At 41.7% G+C, this 23,310-nt stretch overlaps 1 protein-coding gene and 1 pseudogene across 11 annotated transcripts in view; both read left to right on the forward strand.

Annotated features, from left to right (window-relative positions):
• Pbdc1 (polysaccharide biosynthesis domain containing 1) overlaps positions 1-23,310 on the forward strand; it is a 217,252-nt gene that overhangs the window by 58,491 nt on the left and 135,451 nt on the right. For 2 of the 11 annotated variants that reach the window (XR_015646367.1, XR_015646365.1), the window contains exon 7: positions 20,019-20,094. The exons of 7 other annotated variants lie outside the window; for them this stretch is intronic. The gene's annotated coding sequence lies outside the window, so the exon portion shown is untranslated. Of the gene's footprint in view, positions 1-9,202; positions 10,021-20,018; positions 20,095-23,310 lie in introns of those variants that run through there. 2 more of the 11 variants (XR_015646361.1, XR_015646369.1) reach the window with 2 other exon arrangements.
• On the forward strand, positions 6,926-7,690 carry LOC103690877 (trafficking protein particle complex subunit 13-like; annotated as a pseudogene).

Consider the following 23,310-nt stretch of genomic DNA (forward strand, 5'->3'; position numbering starts at 1 on the left):
TAGGGGAATGTCAGTGCAGGGAGGCTGGCAGGGTTGTTTGGGTCTGGGAAAGGGAATAACATAACCGCATAGGTAGCAATGAATAGCCTAGTAAGAGCACCAGTTGAAGGGGAAGCCCTTGGTCCTGCCAAGACTGAACCCCAAGTGAACGTGATTGTTGGGGGGAGGGCGGTAATGGGGGGAGGATGGGGAGGGGAACACCCAGATATAAGGGGGGAGGGGTTAGGGGCATGTTGGCCCTGAAACCGGGAAAGGGAATAACAATTGAAATGTAAATAAGAAATACCCAAGTTAATAAAGATGGTGGAAAAAATGTAAATAAAAAATCAAATAAAAATGAAAAGAAATAGTTTTTAAAATTATCTTTTTTATTGGATATTTCATTTATTTGCATTTCTAATGTTATCCCCTTTCCCAGTCTCCCCTCCACAAACCTATCACATCCTCCTCCCCTGGCTTCTATGAGGGTTCTCCCCCACCCACCAACCCACTCCTACCTCACCTCCCAAGCATTCCCCTTCACTGGGGCATCGAGCCTTCACAGGACCAAGGGCCTCTCCTCCCATTGGTGCCAAACAAGGCCATCCTCTGCTGCATATGCAGCTGGAACCATGTGTCTGTCCATGTGTACTCTTTGGTTGGTGGTTTAGTCCCTGGGAGCTCTGGGAGGTCTGGTTGGTTGATATTGTTGTTCTTCCTATGGGGTTGCAAACCCCTTCAGCTCCTTCAGTCCTTTCCTGAAGAGAGGATGGGTAGGGGAAAAGGGGGGCAGGATCAGGTATAGGAGGAAACAGGAGTGATATCCAGAGTTCAGGAAATTGAACAGAGGTGTGTAGCAATGGGGGAACTTGGGGTAGCCACTAGGAAGTCCCGGATGCCAGGAAAGGAAGAAGCTCCCAGAACCCAATGGGTGATGACACTAGGTGAAATACCCAACAAAGAGGAGGGAAAACCTGTAGAGACCGTATCCAGAAGTTAGGCAAGGCCCCTGGTTGGGGGATGGAGCCACCCACTCATCTCCAAAATTTTAACCAAGAATGGCTCCTGTCTAAAGGAAATACTGGGACAAAGTGTGGAACAGAGACTGTCCCACCTGGGGATCCATCCCATATATAGACACCAAATTCAGACAGTATTGGGAATGCCAAGAAGTGCTTGCTGACAGGAACCTGATACAGCTGTCTCCTGAGAGGTTCTGCCAGAGCCTGACAAATACAGAGGCGGATGCTCATAGCCAGCCATTTGACTGTAAACGGGGTCCCCAATGGAGGAGTTAGAGAAAGGACTGAAGGAGCTGAAGGGGTTTGCAACCCCATAGGAAGAACAACAATAGCAACCAACCAGACCCCCCAGAGCTCCCAGGGATGAAACCACCAACCAAAGAGTACACGTGGAGGGACCCATGGCTCCAGCCGTATATGTAGCAGAGGATGCCATTGTCTGGCATCAATAGGAGGAGGGAATGGCATAACAAGTTACTACAAGATGAGGTATATTCACTCATATTAAGGCTGGGTGAGACAATCCAGTAGGAGAAAGGGGGCCTCAATAGTGGGCAAAAGAATCAGAAACAGCCCGACTTCCACTGTTAGGAGAACCACAAGCATACCATGGCCGTAAGATAGATAGATGCAGAGGACCTGGGTCAGACAGATACATGCAGGCTTCTTGGTTGTCAGTTCAGTCTCTGTAAGTACTTATGAGCCCAGGTGAGTTGATTTTGTGGGTTTTCTTGTGGTGTCCTTGACCCCTCTGGCTGCAATAGTCTTTCCTCCCCATCTTCTCTGGGATTCCCCAAGTTCATTCCAATATTTATCTGTGGGTCTCTGCATCTGTTTCCATCAGTTACTGGATGGAGTCTCTCTGATGATGATTGTGCTGGACTCCTGTCTCTGTGGTCTCTGAACATAGCAGAGTAGAAGAAAATATTTCATTGACTTTTTTGCCAGTCATGTTTGCTTATATGTGAGATCTCTGGACTATCCAGCCTTTGGTTCCTGGCTCTGCAGGTACTGTCAAGCAGAGGATCCTTCTCTTTGCATGGGTCTCCACTTGGACCAGTCATTGGCTGGCCATTCCTAGAAGTTCTGTGCCACCTTTTCCTCAGCATATCTTGTAGGCACAACAACTTATATGTTGAAGCTTTTGTGGCTGAGTTGGTTTCTCAGTCTCTCCACTGGAACTCTTGTCTGGTTATGGAAGGTTGTCAGTTCAGGCTCCATAGCCTTCATTACTAGGAGTCATTGCTAGGCTTATCCTCATAGATTCCAGAGAGTTTCCATAGCACTAAGATTTTACCTTGTTATTGAAATGGTCCCCAATTCTACCTGTTTCTCTCAGTACTCTCTCCATCCATTCCCCCCACTTTATCCCTACTGTTTCCATCCACACCTACCTCCAGTGCACCTGAGAAATCTATTCTATTTCCCCTGACCAAGAAGATCTTTGCACCACCACAATCTTGAGCCCTCCTTGTTACTTAGCCTCTCTGGGTCTGTGGATGTAGCATGATTATCCTTTACAGCTAATATCTACTTATAAAGTGAGTACATACCATGTTTGTCTTTCTGGGACTGGGTTACCTCACTCAGGATGATCTTTTCTAGTTCTATCCATTTGGCTGCAAATTTCATGATGTCATTGTTATTAACAGCTGAATAATACTCCACTGTGGAAATGGATGTACCACATTTTCTTTTATCCTTTGGTTGAGGGACATTTAGGGTGAATTCAGTTTCTTACTATTACCAATAAACCTGCTATGAATATAGTTGAGCAATTGTTCTTCTGGTAGGATGGGGTGTTCACTGGGTCTATGCCAGAAGTGGTATAACTGGGTCTTGAGGTAGACAGATTTCCAATATTCTGTGGAACTGCCATATTGATTTCTGTAGTGGCTTTACAAGCTTGCACTCCCACCAGCAGTAGAGGGGTGTTCCCCTTGCTCCACACCCTCCCCAGCATAAGCTGTCACTTGTGGTTATTGATCTTCGCCATTCTGACAGGTGTAAGGTAGAATCTCAAAGTAGTGTTGATTTGCATTTCCGTGGTGGCTAAGGATGTTGAACATTTCTTTAAGTGTTTTCAGTCATTTGAGATTCCTCAATCAAGAATTCTGTTCAGATTTGTTCCCCATTTTGAAATTGGTTCATTTTTTAGTTATCTAGTTTCTTGAGTTCTTTATCTATTTCGAATATTAGTCCTTTATTGGATGTAAAGTTGGTGAAGATCTTTTCCCAACCTCTGGGTTGCTGTTTTGTCCTGTTGATTAGTGTCCTTTGCCTTACAGAAGTTTTTCAGTTTCATGAGGTTGCATTTATCAATTGTTGATCTTAGAGCCTGAGGCATTGGAGTTCCCTTTAGGAAGTTGTCTCCAGTGCAAATGTTTTCAAGCCTATTTCCCACTCTCCTTCTATTAGATTCAGCGTGTCTGGTTTTATGTTGAGGTCTTTGATCCATGTGGACTTGTTTTGTGCAGGGTAATAGATATGGATCTATTTGCATTCTTTTACATGCTGGCATCCAGATAGACAAGCACCGTTTGATGAAAATGTTTTCGTTTCTTCTGTGTGTAGTTCTGGCTTCTTTGTCAAAAGTCAAGTGTCCCTAGGTATGTGGATTTATGTCTGGATCTTCAAGTTGATTTTATTGATCAACTTCACTGTTTTTATGCCAGTACCATGATCTTTTTACACTAAAGCTCGGTGGTACAATTTCACATCATGGATGGTGCTGTCCACAGCAGTTCTTTTATCGCTAACCTCTGGTGTTTTGTATTTTCCATATGAAGTTGAGAATTGTCATTTCAAAAATTATGATGAATTTGGGTGGGATTACATGGAATCTGTAAATTCCTTTTGGTAGGATGTTCATTTTTACTATGTTAATCCTGCCAATCTATGAGCATGGGGCACCTTTCTGTCTTCTGAGATCTTTTTCTGTTTCTTTCTTCTAAGGCTTGACATTCTTGTCATGCATGTCTTTTACTTGCTTGGTTAGAGTTACCCTAAGATCTTTTCAATTATTTGTGTTTATTGTAAAGGGTGTTGTTTTCCTTATTTCTTCAGTTTGTTGCTTGTATATAGAAGGCCTACTGATTTTTAAAAAATTAATCTTGTATCCAGCCACTTCAGCTGTAGGAGTTCTCTGGTAGAATTTTTGGGGTTGCTTATGTATATTATCCTGTTACCTTTGAATAGCAATACTTTGACTTCTTCCTTTCCAATTTGTATTGCCTTGATCTCCTTTTATTTTATTTTTATTATTTTATTGCCGTAGCAAGAATCGATTCCTTACTTTTTAAAGAATTTCATACATGACCTCTGTATTTACATAATTTCCTCCTCAGTAGTATATATATATACTACTGAGTTCATTTAGCATTGTTTGTTGTGTGCATACCTGTCTGCAGCTGACCACTTTAACCTGTGAAGTACCTCTTCCATAGAGAATACTGACTCTTCCTTTTCAGCAGCTATTGATTTCTTTTAACTCTTCATCTGGAGGAGGGGCTTTGTAAAATTTTTCCTACCCTTTTATTTTGGCACATCAGCGATGCCATTCATTATACAGGTCTTACTTTTGGTTATTACATTGATGAGATTTCATGCATATACTGTTCCCATCCTGTCTGGAAGACACTATAAAGCATCAGGTGTCCTGGTCCTATGGCTTTAAAAGTCCTCTGCCTCCCTCTTTTGTAATGTTTCCTGGGTCTTAAATGTAGAGGTTGCTGTGTAGATGTATCAATTGCAGTTACGCGTCCTACAGTTATTCTCTGTACTGACCACTTGTTGATCTCTGTAATAGGCCCTGTTTTCTCCAAAAGGAAGCTTCTCTCATAAGCTTCTTTTTATCCAAAAAGAAGCTTCTCCTGTTTTTATTACAGACATGGATTAATCAAAAGCTACAGAAAAGAAAAAAAAACCCACATTCACTTGTCATTTTTTCCTATTCTTGCTGAAAAATCAATAGTTTTTTGGGGAAAAATCTCTCCAAAAGAAGTACATTGATTTAATGACAATTTATAGTCATTAGTGGCATATAAAGGTCCAGTCTTCTCCTATGAAGATGGCATATTCTGTGGGGACCAATCAAGATACTTCACCAGCAATTCTTCCTGTTTCCCAAATGTGCTAGCAACAACAGAGCCATGATATGAGGAATAGATGTTGTTGTACTTAAGTTCTCTTTGATGGGCTGAAATAAATTTTCCAGAACTTCACTTTTTTCTTTTTCCTCTTTTATGGTTTCAGATTTGGGATTCCCCTTAGATTTTGGAAGGTAGGAGGAAGGTAGCATCAATTTTGTAACATAAAATCATTGGTTATATGCTGGCTCATTTCAAGGTGAAACAGTAGCCAAGCAAAATGTGCCTCTGTAGCTCTAGGAAAGAGTCCTGTCTGAATTAGGGATACAATCATCGTCAGTCTCAGAGTCATTTACAACAGACACTGTAAACCAACGCAATAGGTTCACATCTTGGTCAGTGCAGTGCCAAAATCAAGCATAGTCAGAAAATAAAAGAGTAGATTAAAAAGAATCTATGTCTTGGCATAGGTAAGGACAGCACAGGAGTTTTATGCAAGATAATGATATTCTTGAATGATGATAACATGGCAATCTTATTTAGTGATTATACAAATATATAGGGACATACTTTAAATATACATTACTGAACTTGTTCAAATTAAGGTCACAGTTCAAAAAAGAAAGATGTCAGACACATTTTACTGTACATTTGAAAGGTTAAAAAAATGACAGTAAAGAACATGATGTGTCATGCTCAGCTTTGCCTCAAAATGCCTGCCCCATTTTCAGTCAGTAATGTGAGATTTGGTCCATCCCCTGCATGCCCAGATTTTCTCTTGAGATTATAATCTGTTTATCATCTTCTTTTCCCAATTCCTACCCTTGTGGAATTCAAGCAATTGTACCAATCACAAACAGCACTGTTTAAATAGTCTCTACCACTGTGTGAATCAAATTATTGTAGTAAGTATCTGTCTATAATCTCGCCTCCTGCTCTCCTTCTCAGATTTAGCTGGCTATGGGAAGGGAAGTCCATAAATCCACAGCCACCAGCTCCTATAGGAGTATACCTGTTATGAACTATCCAGTCAACCCAGAGCTCACACTGGTCAACCATCTCCTTTATGTTTTACCACTATAACCTTTCCTAATAGCATGCCAAGAGCAGATACTAGACAACTATGACAGGTCCTAAAAATCTGAGTCTTGTGACAGTATACATAGTAATCAATTTTAGGTCACTTACTCTGCTCTGCTTAGCCTTTCTCATGGAAAATCTAATGAAGACTTATGCCACGTTCCTCCTTTCTTACTAGATCAATACTGATATTTATGTGGCTCTTCGTGCTATATTTCTCTGAGAATTGAAAGTAACCAAGTTTTATTCCCAAGGTATTTGTCTCTCTCGCCTTTCTGAAATATCTAGTTAAAAATATTGTATACATTTTAATAGGGCAAAATTGTAGTCAAATATAGAGGAACCTACACAGACAGGGATTTCTTTCTGCTACTCAAGGTGATATTGTCTATTAAGCATGATTGCTTTCATCCATTTTCAAGACATGTTAAGATACTGAATTTCTTGCTAATTTCTGTATCTAGCTCATGAGAAGGAGCTCTGTACCACAAATGTAAATGTTTGAAGGGAAGGCTGACATCACTTTAAATCCTCATAGCGGCATTGCCAAGAAAGGGAAAATTACAGTCATATGAGGATATCCAGTGATGGCAAGTCATAATAAAATAATACTGAAAAGAACTCAGCCTTTACATATTTCAGTTTCCATAGCTATAGTGGTAGAACACTGTACTAGTGATGTCATTCATGACAAAAGAATGGACTCTGAGAGAGCCATTTCTTGAGTTCAATGTCTATTCAACTCATTGAGCAGAGATGTTTTTAAGGAAACTGTGTGTATTTTCTCCTTCCCAACCACTGGATGTCAAAACCAAGTTTCACAACTCAGACAAGGATGACTTATTTCTTGAAGTTCAGATTCAAAACATTTCATCTGCAACTGTGTTTATACAAAATGTTTCTTTGGAGCTACCTGAAAAGTACACCCACAAACCATTAAACACTGTCAACCTGGATGGGAGAGATGAATGTACGTTTGGAACCAGGACATTTTTACAGGCAACAGAAGGACGCTGCTACTTATACCACCTGCAGGTCAAGGAAGAAGATTCGAACAGAGCAAGACCCCTTAGTGGCCTAACAAAAATGGGAAGCGTAAAGATCATGTGGAAAAGGGAACTTGGCGAGATGGCAATGCTATACACAGTCCCCCTTGAAAGAGAAGCTCAAAGTTGTGGAGACCTAAAGCTATCTTTGGAAAAAATTCCAGATACTGTAGTCATAGAAGAACCATTTCAAATGACCTTCAAGATAACAAATTGCTCTGATAGGATAATGAGCCTGATTGTAAGAATGCACAATACACCTCCTGTTCGCTGGTTTGGACGTTCAGGAAGCTACCTTGGCAAGCTGATTCCAGGTTCATCTATTTCATTTACCCTGACACTAATGTGCGTTCAGCTAGGAGTGATACAGATTGCTGGCTTACGGATAATAGACACAACAGTAAAGACCAAATATTGCTATGATGGTGCTGCAAGTGTCTGCGTAGTGCCTTCCATGGTCAAAATGAAAAACTAAAGAAACTTCCAATGTAATAGTTCTCAAGAAACTTCCCAGAAAAAAGAACTTTAAAAAGTTTTATCAGCCAAAATCAGATCAACTAACAAGTATAAAGGAAGATAATTTCTCTTGAGACTTTGGTTGCCTTTCAGAATTAAACAATTGCTGATTTAAAAAAAAACTAACCTGTCTGTGTTCATCTTATGTGAGGGACTATGTTGATTTTTATTTGGAGGGTGAGTTTGGAGTGTCCCATGCTCACTTTCTTCTCTCTCTCCTACTTAGAAGATATTGTTTTAGGATGTGACATCTGATATTGAGTAGAAATTGTCCTTCCTTCCTTCCTTCCTTCCTTCCTTCCTTCCTTCCTTCCTTCCTTCCTCCCTCCCTCCCTCCCTTCCTTCCTTCATTTCTGATTTCAATGCTGTACTCATTCACTTGATGTCCTTATGTCTTGTGAAAGCATTTTCCTGTGTGAACTGATATTTGAATTGATGTTCCTATGGGAGGAAAGTCAAAAGAAGGTCATATTCCATGTCTTGGTGATGTGACCTGATGTAAATTAACTAATACAGTTCTTGTCATACAGATCTATCACTTGCTTGGTTAGAGTCACACTGAGGTATTTTATGTTATTTGTGATTATTATGAAGGGTGTCATTTGCCTAATTTCTTTCTCAGCCTGTTTATCCTTTGAGTAGAGGAAGGCTACCAGTATGACTGTCGTCTGAGAGGATCCACCCAGCAGCTGACGCAGACAGATGCAGACACCCACAGCCAAACAGTGGATAGAGCTTGGGTAGTCTTATGGGAAAATAGAAGGAAGGATTGTGGCACTTAAGGGGATAGGAACTCCATAGAAAGACCAGCAGAGTCAACTAACCTGGACACTTGGGGGCTCTGAGTCTGAACCAGAAATACATACACAGAACATATACAGAAGAACATACACAGGCCTCCTTGCACATATGTGGCAGATGTCTTGGTCTTCATGTGGGTCCCGAACAACTGGAGCCGGGGCTATCCCAAAACTGTTGCTTGTGTGTAGGATATGTTCTTCTAGCTGGGATTCTTTGTCTGGTCTCAGTGGGAGAGGATGCAACTAGCCCTGCAGAGACTTGAAGTGCTAGGGTGGGGGATACCCAGGGGTCCTCACCCTCTCAGAGGGGAAGGATTGTTGAAAAGGGGTGACTGGGAGGGATCAGTGATCGGGATGTAAAGTAAGTAATACTAAATAAATGAATTATCATTCTCAAGAGCTTAAATAAAAAATGGCAATAGTAATGGGTAAAAAAAAGGAAAGAGTCAGAGACCCAATTGTTTTCATAGTCAGGAGTCCCATAAAAACACTAAGCTGATAACTGTAATATATAAGCAGAGGACCTTGTGTAGACTTTTGTAGGTTCTGTGCTTGCTTCTCCAGTCTCCGTGAACTCATATGTGCTTTGCTTAGTTGATTCAGAGGGCCATTTTTTTTAGTGTCCCCTATCCCCTCTGGTTCTTACATTCTTTCCACCTCCTCTTCCACAGGATTCCCTGAGCACTGAGGGGAAGGATTTGATGGAGACCTCAGATTCAGACTCACTCTCTGCACATTGTGTGGCTGTGGGTCTCTGCATCTGCTCCCATCTGCTGCCAGAGAAAGCCTCTCTGATGATGACTGGATATATACTCATATAAAGTAGGATATTGTTAGGAGTTAGTTTCTGAGCTATCTATCTCTAGTTCATGGTTACCTAAGCCATGTCAGGTATGGGTTCCTTCTCATGGAGTGTGCCTTAAGTCAAATCAGATTTTGGTTGGCTACTCCCAGAAGTTCTGAGCCACCATTGTCCTAGCATATTTTAAAGGTAGGACAGATTGTAGGCTAAAAGTTTTGTGGCTGTGTTGGTGTGCATGTTTCAGTACCTTCCTGCACCAGAGACTAGAGCATAGGGCTGAGGTCTCCCTGCTCAAGTTCTCCATGTTCAATAAGCTGGCTCAGTGTTGTCTTTGGCAATGGAACCATGATGTAAATTTTTGGTGAGCAAACTTTTGTCTGAGCAACAGGCTGGGTTGTTTGGGGGGGAATTTCATGGAAATCTCTTGGCCAGCAGCTCAGCTAAATGCAACCTAGTCCCACCACTCGAAGCTTCACCTGACTAAAAGAGATGGTCAGTTGAGATTCTGTGTCTCCCATTACTAGAAGTCATTTTTTTTAAAAATGTAATTATTTTGATTTTTTTTTCTTTTTTTTTTAACTTTTTTTTTTTTTTATTAACTTGAGTATTTCTTATATACATTTCGAGTGTTATTCCCTTTCCCGGTTTCCGGGCAAACATCCCCCTCCCCCCTCCCCTTCCTTATGGGTGTTCCCCTCCCAACCCTCCCCCCATTGCCGCCCTCCCCCCATAGACTAGTTCACTGTGGGTTCAGTCTTAGCAGGACCCAGGGCTTCCCCTTCCACTGGTGCTCTTACTAGGATATTCATTGCTACCTATGGGGTCAGAGTCCAGGGTCAGTCCATGTATAGTCTTTAGGTAGTGGCTTAGTCCCTGGAAGCTCTGGTTGCTTGGCATTGTTGTACTTTTGGGGTCTCGAGCATTCACATTTTGATCATCCGTCTTGAGTTTCGTTTGTTCTAGGGATCTAGGGTAATTCAAGCATTTGGGCTAATAGCCACTTATCAATGAGTGCATACCATGTATGTCTTTCTGTGATTGGGTTAGCTCACTCAGGATGATATTTTCCAGTTCCAACCATTTGCCTACGAATTTCATAAACTCGTTGTTTTTGATAGCTGAGTAATATTCCATTGTGTAGATGTACCACATTTTCTGTATCCATTCCTCTGTTGAAGGGCATCTGGGTTCTTTCCAGCTTCTGGCTATTATAAATAAGGCTGCGATGAACATAGTGGAGCACGTGTCTCTTTTATATGTTGAGGCATCTTTTGGGTATATGCCCAAGAGAGGTATAGCTGGATCATCAGGCAGTTCAATGTCCAATTTTCTGAGGAACCTCCAGACTGATTTCCAGAATGGTTGTACCAGTCTGCAATCCCACCAACAATGGAGGAGTGTTCCTCTTTCTCCACATCCTCGCCAGCATCTGCTGTCACCTGAGTTTTTGATCTTAGCCAATCGCACTGGTGTGAGGTGAAATCTCAGGGTTGTTTTGATTTGCATTTCCCTTATGACTAAAGATGTTGAACATTTCTTTAGGTGTTTCTCAGCCATTCGGCATTCCTCAGCTGTGAATTCTTTGTTTAGCTCTGAACCCCATTTTTTAATAGGGTTATTTGTTTCCCTGCGGTCTAACTTCTTGAGTTCTTTGTATATTTTGGAAATAAGGCCTCTATCTGTTGTAGGATTGGTAAAGATCTTTTCCCAATCTGTTGGTTGCCGTTTTGTCCTAACCACAGTGTCCTTTGCCTTACAGAAGCTTTGCAGTTTTATGAGATCCCATTTGTCGATTCTTGATCTTAGAGCATAAGCCATTGGTGTTTTGTTCAGGAAATTTTTTCCAGTGCCCATGTGTTCCAGATGCTTCCCTAGTTTTTCTTCTATTAGTTTGAGTGTGTCTGGTTTGATGTGGAGGTCCTTGATCCACTTGGACTTAAGCTTTGTACAGGGTGATAAGGATGGATCGATCTGCATTCTTCTACATGTTGCCCTCCAGTTGAACCAGCACCATTTGCTGAAAATACTATCTTTTTTCCATTGGATGGTTTTGGCTCCTTTGTCAAAAATCAAGTGACCATAGGTGTGTGGGTTCATTTCTGGGTCTTCAATTCTATTCCATTGGTCTATCTGTCTGTCTCTGTACCAATACCATGCAGTTTTTATCACTATTGCTCTGTAATACTGCTTGAGTTCAGGGATAGTGATTCCCCCTGAAGTCCTTTTATTGTTGAGGATAGCTTTAGCTATCCTGGGTTTTTTGTTATTCCAGATGAATTTGCAAATTGTTCTGTCTAACTCTTTGAAGAATTGGATTGGTATTTTGATGGGGATTGCATTGAATCTGTAGATTGCTTTTGGTAAAATGGCCATTTTTACCATATTAATCCTGCCAATCCATGAGCATGGGAGATCTTTCCATCTTCTGAGGTCTTCTTCAATTTCTTTCCTCAGTGTCTTGAAGTTCTTATTGTACAGATCTTTTACTTGCTTGGTTAAAGTCACACCGAGGTACTTTATATTATTTGGGTCTATTATGAAGGGTGTCGTTTCCCTAATTTCTTTCTCGGCTTGTTTCTCTTTTGTATAGAGGAAGGCAACTGATTTATTTGAGTTAATTTTATACCCAGCCACTTTGCTGAAGTTGTTTATCAGCTTTAGTAGTTCTCTGGTGGAACTTTTGGGATCACTTAAATATACTATCATATCATCTGCAAATAGTGATATTTTGACCTCTTCTTTTCCGATCTGTATCCCCTTGACATCCTTTTGTTGTCTGATTGCTCTGGCTAGAACTTCAAGAACTATATTGAATAAGTAGGGAGAGAGTGGGCAGCCTTGTCTAGTCCCTGATTTTAGTGGGATTGCTTCAAGTTTCTCTCCATTTAGTTTAATGTTAGCAACTGGTTTGCTGTATATGGCTTTTACCATGTTCAGGTATGGGCCTTGAATTCCTATTCTTTCCAGGACTTTTATCATGAAGGGGTGTTGAATTTTGTCAAATGCTTTCTCAGCATCTAATGAAATGATCATGTGGTTTTGTTCTTTCAGTTTGTTTATATAATGGATCACGTTGATGGTTTTCCGTATATTAAACCATCCCTGCATGCCTGGGATGAAGCTTACTTGATCATGGTGGATGATTGTTTTGATGTGCTCTTGGATTTGGTTTGCCAGAATTTTGTTGAGTATTTTTGCGTCGATATTCATAAGGGAAATTGGTCTGAAGTTCTCTTTCTTTGTTGTGTCTTTGTGTGGTTTAGGTATAAGAGTAATTGTGGCTTCGTAGAAGGAATTCGGTAGGGCTCCATCTGTTTCAATTTTGTGGAATAGTTTGGATAATATTGGTATGAGGTCTTCTATGAAGGTTTGATAGAATTCTGCACTAAACCCGTCTGGACCTGGGCTCTTTTTGGTTGGGAGACCTTTAATGACTGCTTCTATTTCCTTAGGAGTTATGGGGTTGTTTAACTGGTTTATCTGTTCCTGATTTAACTTCGATACCTGGTATCTGTCCAGGAAATTGTCCATTTCCTGAAGATTTTCAAATTTTGTTGAATATAGGTTTTTATAGTAAGATCTGATGATTTTTTGAATTTCCTCCGAATCTGTAGTTATGTCTCCCTTTTCATTTCTGATTTTGTTAATTTGGACACACTCTCTGTGTCCTCTCGTTAGTCTGGCTAAGGGTTTATCTATCTTGTTGATTTTCTCAAAGAACCAACTTTTGGTTCTGTTGATTCTTTCTATGGTCCTTTTTGTTTCTACTTGGTTGATTTCAGCTCTGAGTTTGATTATTTCCTGCCTTCTACTCCTCCTGGGTGTATTTGCTTCTTTTTGTTCTAGAGCTTTTAGGTGTGCTGTCAAGCTGCTGACATATGCTCTTTCCTGTTTCTTTCTGCAGGCACTCAGCGCTATGAGTTTTCCTCTTAGCACAGCTTTCATTGTGTCCCATAAGTTTGAGTATGTTGTATCTTCATTTTCATTAAATTCTAAAAAGTTTTTAATTTCTTTCTTTATTTCTTCCTTGACCAGGTTATCATTGAGTAGCGAATTGTTCAATTTCCACGTATATGTGGGCATTCTTCCCTTATTGTTATTGAAGACCAGTTTTAGGCCGTGGTGGTCCGATAGCACGCATGGGATTATTTCTATCTTTCTGTACCTGTTGAGGCCCGTTTTTTGACCAATTATATGATCAATTTTGGAGAAAGTACCATGAGGAGCTGAGAAGAAGGTATATCCTTTTGCTTTAGGATAGAATGTTCTATAAATATCCGTTAAGTCCATTTGGCTCATGACTTCTCTTAGTCTGTCTACATCACTGTTTAATTTCTGTTTCCATGATCTGTCCATTGATGAGAGTGGGGTGTTGAAATCTCCCACTATTATTGTGTGAGGTGCAATGTGTGTTTTGAGCTTTAGTAAGGTTTCTTTTACATATGTAGGTGCCCTTGTATTTGGGGCATAGATATTTAGGATTGAGAGTTCATCTTGGTTGATTTTTCCTTTGATGAATATGAAGTGTCCTTCCTTATCTTTTTTGATGACTTTTAGTTGGAAATTGATTTTATTTGATATTAGAATGGCTACTCCAGCTTGCTTCTTCTGACCATTTGCTTGGAAAGTTGTTTTCCAGCCTTTCACTCTGAGGTAGTGTCTGTCTTTGTCTCTGAGGTGTGTTTCCTGTAGGCAGCAGAATGCAGGGTCCTCGTTGCGTATCCAGTTTGTTAATCTATGTCTTTTTATTGGGGAGTTGAGGCCATTGATATTGAGAGATATTAAGGAATAGTGATTATTGCTTCCCGTTATATTCATATTTGATGTGAGGTTATGTTTGTGTGCTTTCATTCTCTTTGTTTTGTTGCCAAGACGATTAGTTTCTTGCTTCTTCTAGGGTATAGCTTGCCTCCTTATGTTGGGCTTTACCATTTATTATCCTTTGTAGTGCTGGATTTGTAGAAAGATATTGTGTAAATTTGGTTTTGTCATGGAATATCTTGGTTTCTCCATCAATGTTAATTGAGAGTTTTGCTGGATACAGTAACCTGGGCTGGCATTTGTGTTCTCTTAGGGTCTGTATAACATCAGTCCAGGATCTTCTGGCCTTCATAGTTTCTGGCGAGAAGTCTGGTGTGATTCTGATAGGTCTCCCTTTATATGTTACTTGACCTTTTTCCCTTACTGCTTTTAATATTCTTTCTTTATTTTGTGCGTTTGGTGTTTTGACAATTATGTGACGGGAGGTGTTTCTTTTCTGGTCCAATCTATTTGGAGTTCTGTAGGCTTCCTGTATGTCTATGGGTATCTCTTTTTTTAGGTTAGGGAAGTTTTCTTCTATGATTTTGTTGAAGATATTTACTGGTCCTTTGAGCTGGGAGTCTTCACTCTCTTCTATACCTACTATCCTTAGGTTTGATCTTCTCATTGAGTCCTGGATTTCCTGTATGTTTTGGACCAGTAGCTTTTTCCGCTTTACATTATCTTTGACAGTTGAGTCAATGATTTCTATGGAATCTTCTGCTCCTGAGATTCTCTCTTCCATCTCTTGTATTCTGTTGGTGAAGCTTGTATCTACAGCTCCTTGTCTCTTCTTTTGGTTTTCTATATCCAGGGTTGTTTCCATGTGTTCTTTCTTGATTGCTTCTATTTCCATTTTTAATTCCTTCAACTGTTTGATTGTGTTTTCCTGGAATTCTTTCAGGGATTTTTGCGATTCCTCTCTGTAGGCTTTTACTTGTTTATTAATGTTTTCCTGTGCTTCCCTAAGTGTGTTCAGGTCTTTCCTGAAGTCCTCCAGCATCATGATCAAATATGATTTTGAAACTAGATCTTGCTTTTCTGGTGTGTTTGGATATTCCATGTTTGTTTTGGTGGGAGAATTGGGCTCCGATGATGGCATGTAGTCTTGGTTTCTGTTGCTTGGGTTCCTGCGCTTGCCTCTCGCCATCAGATTATCTCTAGTGTTACTTTGTTCTGCTATTTCTGATAGTGGCTAGACTGTCCTATAAGCCTGTGTGTCAGGAGTGCTGTAGACCTGTTTTCCTCTCTTTCAGTCAGTTATGGGGACAGAGTGTTCTGCTTTCGGGCGTGTAGTTTTTCCTCTCTACAGGTCTTCAGCTGTTCCTTTGGGCCTGTGTCTTGAGTTCACCAGGCAGCTTTCTTGCAGCAGAAAATTTGGTCTTACCTGTGGTCCCGAGGCTCAGGTTTGCTCGTGGGGTGCTGTCCAGGGGCTCTCTGCAGCGGCAGCAACCAGGAAGACCTGTGCCGCCCCTTCCGGGAGCTTCAGTGCACCAGGGTTCCAGATGGTCTTTGGCTTTTTCCTCTGGCGTCCGAGATGTGTGTGCAGGGAGCAGTCTCTTCTGGTTTCCCAGGCCTGTCTGCCTCTCTGAAGGTTTAGCTCTCCCTCCCACGGGATTTGGGTGCAGAGAACTGTTTATCCGGTCTGTTTCCTTCAGGGTCCGGCGGTGTCTCTGGCAGGGTCCTGCCGCTCCTGGGCCCTCCCCCACGGGAGCCCAGAGGCCTTATACAGTTTCCTCTTGGGCCAGGGATGTGGGCAGGGGTGAGCAGTGTTGGTGGTCTCTTCCGCTCTGCAGCCTCAGGAGTGCCCACCTGACCAGGCGGTTGGGTCTCTCTCTCACCGGGTCTGGGAGCAGAGAGCTGCTGCGGGCCGGGATCCGCGGGTGTGGGACTTCCGGTAAACACAGAACGTGCCCGGTTCTAGAGAAATTCTGCTTTCCTGTGTCCCAAGCTCACCAGGCAGCTTTCTTGCAGCAGAAAATTTGGTCTTACCTGTGGTCCCGAGGCTCAGGTTCGCTCGTGGGGTGCTGCCCAGGGGCTCTCTGCAGCGGCAGCAACCAGGAAGACCTGTGCCGCCCCTTCCGGGAGCTTCAGTGCACCAGGGTTCCAGATGGTCTTTGGCTTTTTCCTCTGGCGTCCGAGATGTGTGTGCAGGGAGCAGTCTCTTCTGGTTTCCCAGGCCTGTCTGCCTCTCTGAAGGTTTAGCTCTCCCTCCCACGGGATTTGGGTGCAGAGAACTGTTTATCCGGTCTGTTTCCTTCAGGGTCCGGCGGTGTCTGTGGCAGGGGTCCTGCCGCTCCTGGGCCCTCCCCCACGGGAGCCCAGAGGCCTTATACAGTTTCCTCTTGGGCCAGGGATGTGGGCAGGGGTGAGCAGTGTTGGTGGTCTCTTCCGCTCTGCAGCCTCAGGAGTGCCCACCTGACCAGGCGGTTGGGTCTCTCTCTCACCGGGTCTGGGAGCAGAGAGCTGCTGCGGGCCGGGATCCGCGGGTGTGGGACTTCCGGTAAACACAGAACGTGCCCGGTCCTAGAGAAATTCTGCTTCCGTGTGTCCCAAGCTCACCAGGCAGCTTTCTTGCAGCAGAAAATTTGGTCTTACCTGTGGTCCCGAGGCTCAAGTTCGCTCGTGGGGTGCTGCCCAGGGGCTCTCTGCAGCCTATTTTGATTTTTTTAGTTTTGTATTTATATCATTTTCTACCCTCATCTTTCCCTTCTTCCTTCTGTGCCACTCAGTACCTTTCATATTCATAACCCCTTCTTTAACTATTGTTTCACACACATGCATAGATATGTACATACACAACTTACTGATTCCATTTAGAGTTGACCATATGTGTATGTTTTTAGGGCTGACCACTTGGAATTGGATAACCATTTAGCAGGGTCCTCATCCTTGAAATTTAATTTTCCTTTGACCAAACTTTGACTGGATGTAGTTCTTCATTATAGGCTGGCCCTTGTGAAATTTCCCCTATTTGTGTTGACCTCATCTTTTACCTCTGAGAGCATAATTTTACTATGTTGTGGGGTACAGTCAGGTTGAATTTCACTGGTAATCTTTGCACCTGGATATTTTTATCCTTCTCTAGGCCTAGGGATATATTATTATTATTATTATTATTATTATTATTATTATTATTATATCTCTTTAAATAACCTTTTGGCCTTTTTGACATTCGCAAGTCCCTCTTGAACTGCAATAAACTGGTACACTAGATAGAATTCTCTAGAATGGAACAGATAGAGTTTGTGTGTGTGTGTGTGTGTGTATGTGTGTGTGCGTGTGTGTGTATTTGTGTGTGTGTCTGTGTGTGTGTATCTGTGTGTGTGTCTGTGTGTGTGTATCTGTGTGTGTGTGTGTGTGTGTGTGTGTGTACTGGAGTAGCTTTCATATCAGGAGTTGGGTAGTTCAACAATAGCCGTCTGCATGTTAAAGAAACTGAGAACTCAACAGTAGCTTAGTCCAAGAAGTTGGATGTCACAGCAATTTCAATCTGCTGCTGAAGGCCTTGAAGATTCTCTGGGAGCTGCTGGTCTGTAGTCTACAGTGTTAGGTCAAAGAAGCTGCTGTCAGGGCAGGGTGGCAGCAGCAGCATTGGCTGTGGAAGAGGGAAGGAGAGAGAGAAGAAGAGGGAGGAGGGGGAGGGGAGGAGGGAGGGGGAGGAGGGAGGAGGGAGGAGGGAGGGAGGGAAGATGCAGACCAGGGATAGATACACTGATCAGCAACCAAAACTACTTGCTTCTTTAGTCTTCTTTATAGCCTGGCCCTCTGTGGGAAGGGTCTGTCCACTTTGAGGGTGAGTTTTCTTTCAGTTCTATCTGGAAATGCTCTCACATACGCACCCAGAAACATGTCTTCTAATTCAGTCTTCATTCCATTCGGCTGGCATTCAAAACTATCTATTACACCTGGGTATCTGTCATTCTAAATACAGTCTTAAAGTTTTCACGAGCTTGTAAAAGTTCATCTCTATTCCTGTTGTGTATTTCCACATAGCTTGTCTTCAAATTCACTAGCTCTACATTCTGTTTTTAATCTATCTGGCTACTGAGTCCTCCTATAGCATCCTAAATTTCACTAGGCTAATTTTTCAGATCAAGGAATTCTTTGTCTTAATTTTTTTTCTGGGAAAGTACTGAATCATTTCCATGTTTTCTTGACGCTCATTGAGTTTCTTTTAAATTCCCAGAAGTCAATGTTCCTGCTTCCTGCCTTGCCAGTTTCTCAGTACCTTATTTTGATCAGTTAAAAACTTACTTCTTGTAAGTTTTCTGCTTCCTCTTCCTCCTCCTTTTCTTCTGACTCAGAGTCACTGCTACATTTTGTAGTCCAAGCTGGCCTAGAACTTACGATCTTCCCGCCTCAGCTTCCTGAGTATGGGGAATACAAATGTATGCTATTATAGCTGACTCCCTGCAAATTTTTTGATACTTGTTGGTATCCAGTGTTATCTGCACAGTGAAGGGTTAAGTATTATCATCTGGCTTTGTGTATGTGCCTGTCTTCTCTTAAATTCTAATGGTTTGCTTAGTTTCTTACTTATTTCTGCAATCTCAGCATTTCATTGTGCTGCAAGTCCAGATCTCCTGTCTGTCTGTTGTGGTGTGTTCTTACTGTTTTGGCACTAGAGGGCAACCCACGCTCAGGTTTTCTCTAAATCTGCCACTGATAGGCTATTCAGCATAAATTCCAGGAGCACTTTAGAGATAATAATTCCTAATAACCAATTTCCTGTGATCTACGTAAGCCAAACCGTGTCATTCACCACCACAGAGTGTCTCAGGCGTTGGGATTATGCTAACGTCTCACAGCTGATCTTGGAAGGATCAGCTCCAGTCTCCTATATAATGCCTATGATCATAGACTCTGCAATCACACCCTGAGCCCAGAACCTGCTGAGACCAGCACGGCACTAGGTAGTACCAAGAACCATGTTGATTTGCACTGTCTATTGCTGCAGTAGGTTTGTGGTCTAAGACTGCTACAACCTGACACAAGTGAAGTGATCTGGAATAGAAAAGCACAACTCACTGGGGCTATTGTCTTACCTGATAGGGCTCATCCAGACTCTCTGTCTGTGGGCATGGGCCTGATGGTGGGGGACCATGAAGACCTTACTGGGGAGTTTACACCAATAAACAGAATTTTATTATATGCTGTGTTGTTCATGGTGGGAGATGGCTGGGGATTATAGCCCTTTGTCTATCATATATTGATTATTACACAAAATGTTTGTTATTTTTCCCCACGGGTCCCCCTACCTAGAATAGGTTTATACTCCTATCCCATAGACATCAGGGTTGGCTTGTAATTACAGTGCCTAATAAGAAGTAGGTGCAACAGCCAGAATACAGCAAATACAGAGGCGAATGCCAGCAGCAAACCACTGAACTGAGAACAGGACCACCGTTGAAGGAATCAGAGAAAGAACTGGAAGAGCTTGAAGGGGCTCGAGACCCCATATGTACAACAATGCCAACCAACAAGAGCTTCCAGGGACTAAGCCACTACCTAAAGACTATACATGGACTGACCCTGGACTCTGACCTCATAGGTAGCAATGAATATCCTAGTAAGAGCACCAGTGGAAGGGGAAGCCCTGGGTCCTGCCAAGACTGAACCCCCAGTGAACTAGATTGTTGGGGGGAGGGTGGCAATGGGGGGAGGATGGGGAGGGGAACACCAATATAGAAGGGGAGGGGGAGGGATTAGGGGGATGTTTGCCTGGAATCCGGGAAAGGGAATAACACTCGAAATGTATATAAGACATACTCAAGTTAATAAAAAAAAAAAAGAAGTAGGTGCAAGCTACTTAGGAGAAATGCTTGATGTTTGTGTTATTCAACTTTCCTTTGCCATGACACCACAAATGTCTTACCTATCAGATGCTTTTTCAGCTTGGATTGTGGAGTTGAGGAGACCACAAAGCCACAGCTCACCTGACAAGAATGTGTGTTAGAGGTAAACTATTGAAATATTTTTATGTCATAGTACAGCTTCCTGACTAACACAACTGCTTTCACCGAGTTTTGAAAAATTTGCAAGAGTTATCTACCATGTTGTCGTGACAGTTATAGTCTCTAGTATTAAAAATATCTTAATTTTGTTTATTCTATCTTATATTATCATTATACTTTATGCTGTTTTATGATTTTATGTAGTCAAGTATCAGTCATTGCTATTTTATTTTTGACTTCATGTCATGTAAAAGAATAAACCTTCCCACAAACCTTAACTATAAAAATCCATATTAATTTTTGTTATCTAGTTCATATTAATTATGCATAATAATGGGTTCCAATATGATATTGGTATATATGTATAAATATATGTATAAATATATCTTATCATGGTCACCACCCGCATTACATTCTGTCTCCTTTTCACTTGCACCAATCCTCTTCTTTCCAACTAGCTCCCTTTTAACCTTTCTTTGTATAATCCCATCAGTTTCATTAGGCTTGTTTACATGTGCATAGGTGCCAAGCATTAGAGAGGGATGGGGTCTCATCTCCTCCCTTCATGGTGGACTATATTGATGGACCAGACTGATCAGGTGCAAGTCTTAGCCCCACAATCACAGATGCTATGATTTCGAGAGTGCAATGGCTGTGTTGAGCCCAGAAGACAGTGTTCCAAAACACTCCATTCATTCCTCCAGCTCTTTTATTTCTACCACCCTCTCTTCTCTAAAAATATTTTCTCTACTGTTTAGCATGGACTTCTTTTATGCCCGCAATTTATAGATTGTATCTTTTTATGGTGTCCCAAAAGATCTTACATGTTCCATTAATGTTTTTCTTAATCTATGTTTGTTCATGGATGAATGTTCCAATTCATTTACGTTGTCTTCTAGCCCTGGTATTCTGTTCCCCCCATGATCCATTCTGAGGCTGTTTCTATACCTTTATTGAATTCCATTTTTATATATTGTATTAAATTCTTTTTTCATTCGTATGTTTGTATTCTTTTGAAATTTCTTCCAGAAGCTTATGTACTCTTTTATTTTTTAAACATATCTACTCTTATTCTTATAAATTCTTTGCAATTTTGCTTAATTCACTATCATCTGGGCCATTACTGTGGAATAGCACATTGATGGGGGGATATATTTTATCGTGATTTTTAGCTGTACTTGTGGACATTTTCTCCACTGAGATGCATACATCTGGAGTTAGAGCACTGGTGGAATTTTATTTAAGTCAAATTTATTCTTTCAGCAGATTTGTTTACAGTGTTTGGGATGGACCTAGTTGTGGTAGGATTGAGGTACAGTTTTTCTCTGTTAGATTGCTGCTCACAGCACCAGACTCCATCCTCAATCTTGCTTTCAACATCACCATGATATTTTTGCAAAAGTACAAAAATCGACCTATAAGTTCTATATCTTCTGCCTAAATCCACTCTAATTTACCTCACTCTTCTTCCAATGATGCCCCAACTGCTCTTATTTTTTGTTTCAGTACTATCTTACTGGAATTTTATTTTAATTTAAATTAAATTTCATTTTCTTTCTTTTTATTGGCTATTTTTTATTGACACTTCAAATGTTATTCACTTTCCTGGTTTCCCGTCCATAAGCCCCCTATCCCATCCCCCTCCCCCTTTTTCTATAAGGGTATTCCCCCTCCCCAACCACCCTCCTTCCCGCCTCCACACCCTGACATTCTCCTACACTGGGGGTCCAGCCTTGGCAGGACCAAGGGCCTCTCCTCCCACTTGTGCCCAACAAGGCCATCCTCTGCTATGTATGCAGCTGCAACCATGAGTCTGTTAAGGTGTAGTTTAGGGTAGTGATTTACTCCCTAGGAGCTCTGGATGGTTGGTATAGTTGTTCTTATGGGGTTGCAAGCCCTTCAGCTCCTTCAGTCCTTTCTCTAATTCCTCCAATGGGGACCCCGTTCTCAGTTCAATAGTTTGTTGCTAGCATTCACCTCTGCATTTGTCATGCTCTGGCTAAGCCTCTCAAGAGACAGGTTCATCAGGCTCCTGTCAATATGCACTTCTTGACTTCATCAATATTGTCTAGGTTTGGTGGCTGTATATAATTGGGCTGGATCCCTAGGTGGGGCAAGCTCTGAATGGCCATTTCTTCAGTCTCTGCTCCAACTTTGCCTCCATATCCCCTTCTATGGATATTTTTGTTTCCGCTTTAAAGAAGGAGTTTGGAAGCATCCACATTTTGGTCATCCTTCTTCTTGAGCTTCATGTGGTCTGTGGATTGTATCTTGGGTAATTCAAGCTTTTGGGCTAATATGCACTTATCAGTGAGTGCATACCATGTGTCTTTTTTGTGATTGGGTTACCTCACTAGGATGATATTTTCTGGTTCCATCCGTTTCGCTATGAATTTCATTATGACGTTGTTTTTGATAGCTGAGTAGTATTCCATTGTGTAGATGTACCACATTTTCTATATCCATTCCTCTGTTGAAGGGCATCTGGGTTCTTTCCAGCTTCTGGTTATTATAAATAAGGCTGCTATGAACATAGCCGGGCATCATTTGTATGTTGGGGCATCTTTTGGGTATATGCCCAGGAATGGTATAACTGGATCCTCAGGTAGTGCAATGTATAATTTTCTGAGCAACCTCCAGACTGATTTCCAGAGTGGTTGTACCAGCTTGCAATCCCACCAACAATGGAGGAGTGTTCCTCTTTCTCCACATCCTCGCCAGCATCTGTTGTCACCTGAGTTTCTGATCTTAGCCATTCTGACTGGTACAAGGTGGAATCTCAGGGTTGTTTTGATTTGCATTTCCTTGATGACTAAGGATGTTGAACATTTCTTTAAGTACTTCTCAGCCATTTGATATTCCTCAGCTGAGAATATTTTGTTTTGCTCTATAAACCATTTTTTTTTTTTGGTTCTTTTTTTCGGAGCTGGGGACCGAACCCAGGGCCTTGCGCTTCCTAGGTAAGCGCTCTACCACTGAGCTAAATCCCCAGCCCCTCTATAAACCATTTTTAATAGGAATATTGGCTCTTTGGAGTCTAACTTCTTGAGTTCTTTGTATATATTGGGTATTAGCCCTCTTTCAGATGTAGGATTGGTAAAGATCTTTTCCAAATCTGGTGGTTGCCATTTTGTCCTAATGACAGTGTCCTCTGCCTTACAGAAGCTTTGCAGTTTTATGAGGTCCCATTTGTCGATTCTTGATCTTAGAGCATAAGCCA

Source organism: Rattus norvegicus, chromosome X (genome assembly GCF_021556685.1).
Source record: "Rattus norvegicus strain SHRSP/BbbUtx chromosome X, alternate assembly SHRSP_T2T, whole genome shotgun sequence".
NCBI classification, from domain to species: Eukaryota; Metazoa; Chordata; class Mammalia; order Rodentia; family Muridae; genus Rattus; species Rattus norvegicus.